This window comes from Grammomys surdaster, unplaced genomic scaffold (genome assembly GCF_004785775.1).
Source record: "Grammomys surdaster isolate TR1022 unplaced genomic scaffold, NIH_TR_1.0 332639, whole genome shotgun sequence".
NCBI classification, from domain to species: Eukaryota; Metazoa; Chordata; class Mammalia; order Rodentia; family Muridae; genus Grammomys; species Grammomys surdaster.
The window spans coordinates 1-2,154 of record NW_021627864.1 but is presented as its reverse complement, the minus strand read 5'-3'; positions in this window follow the sequence as shown (position 1 = coordinate 2,154).

Sequence of the window (2,154 nt, the reverse complement as noted above, 5' to 3'; positions counted from 1 at the left end):
GCCTGGATATATCCTGGCAACCTGTCAACAGAAGGGACAGGACAGGCTCTCTAGCAACTGCTCAGTAACCTTCAAAACAAGGAGCAAAGGAAGCAGTAGACTGGAAGGTGGATGGGACCTGAGCTTTCTCTGGGAACTTGATCAAAGTTCTGAACACCTAGGAAGCAGAGGCAGATGAGCTTGCCACAGTTCTTCAGGTGGAAACACAATTTACTCCTTTTAGAAGAAAAGGCCCCCAGCATTTACTTGTTAAAATACTTATCATTTTATCTAGAGACAGGAGGAAGGGTTTTCTGTATAAAATAGCCCCCACACCCAAACAGAATATTCTGCCTGTCTCTCTGCTTTAATCTCAAGTGCAAGGAGCTTTCAGGTGTAGAAGTGATGCCTAATTAATTTTTCTAGCACTCCCTAAAGCACAGTTTAAAACACTTTAAAAACTAAGCTCAACATTTAAAAAAATATATGACTTAATGACCTATTTTTTTTTTTACATATAAAAGTACTTAGAGATATTAAGGTGATGGCGGTACCATTCTCTAGTGGAATGCTCTGCCTACATTAAAGCATGAGAGCCAAAACAGCTTATAATAGTGAGGAATGTACATCTCGACTGCTAAGGACAAACCACTAACATTATAGCAGGAGCTCAATAAACTCGACACATGCATACATGCTGTATGTGTGCACAAGCAGGTGCATGCATGTATATGTTTAAGACATACCAAGGTGATAATTCCTGTTGCCCTTTACAGCAAGATTAAGGGATATATTATAAGTGTTTCTTGGGGTTAAGATAGAAAAAATCACATTATATTATACTGTTTACTGCTGCCTAGATAACTGGACTATATATGTGCTTTATCTACGTTTAGTTACTAGAATAAATCTTGACCAAAACTAATTTGGGAAGAAAGCAATTTCGGTTCACCATGAAGGAAAGCCTGGGCATAAACTTGAGGCAGGAATCGGGAGGCAGCAGCTGAAGCAAAGACATTGGAGGGATGCTGCTTACTGACTTGAACAACCTCTTCTATAACCCAGGCCCACGGGCCTAAGAATGGGACCACTCACAGGGGTCTGGGCCCTCCCCATCCATCAACAGTTAGGAAAATGCCTCGCAGACAGGGCCACAGGCCAGCCTGGTGGAGGTACTTCTTCAACTGAGGATCCTTCTTCCTCCGTGTGTTAAATTAGCAAAAACTAACTTCCCAGTGGATGAAGTAATCCACAGGACTGTTAAATCCTTGGAAGTCATGGCAAACTTCACATGTAAAGATCACGTTGGAGCATGAATTCCTTCATATGAATGTGTGATAATGCTGTGAAGATGAGCAGCAATATCCTCCACAGATATTTAAAGATTATACAATCACTATAGTGTTCCTAGTTTGGATACTTTTCTTCTAATCTCTAAATGTTTACTTAGGCCTAAAGTGACATAAGGGCAGCTAAGGTGTTAGTGACTCCATGTTGAAGCAAGAAATCCATGTGTTTACATTTGGCTCTTGGCTGAGTCGTGGGTCTGTAGCTAACATATTCCTCATAGTACATGTGGTATGTATGTTGGCCCTATTATGAGCTAAAAGCTATCTCTAAAGAAATTGCATGATAAATAAGCATACGTGTTTCCAAATACACACAGATACTCGGTTCAATAGCTGGCTGTTTGGCCCAGATGACAGAGTGACAGGAAATGTGAAGTTAAGGCACCAGAACACACCACCAGAGCATGCATTTCCAAGCTAAACTACAAGCAAATTCTGTATCTGGACTGGATTGGACAGACTACTCTCAAGGAACCTGGAATGACAATCTGCAGCAGCTGTTAGCTGGATGCTAAGGTTGGAGTCCTATGCTTTCCCTCTCTTCAGAGTGTGGTTAACAAGTTGCCATTGGTGTGTGTGTGTGTGTGTGTGTGTGTGTGTGTGTGTGTTCCTGAAGCTGCTTTTAACATGGTTGGAGAGGCGCCTTTGTTTACACCCATATTCTGGACTCATTTGAAATTCTTGGCCTTGCCATTTCTGCCTAAATTTAACTCCGTGGTACTGAAGATTATTTCATCTTGGCAAAACAGGTTGCCCTAGGTTATTCCCGCTGCCCCCCTTCTCTCTCTCTCTCTCTCTCTCTCTCTCTCTCTCTCTCTCTCTCTCT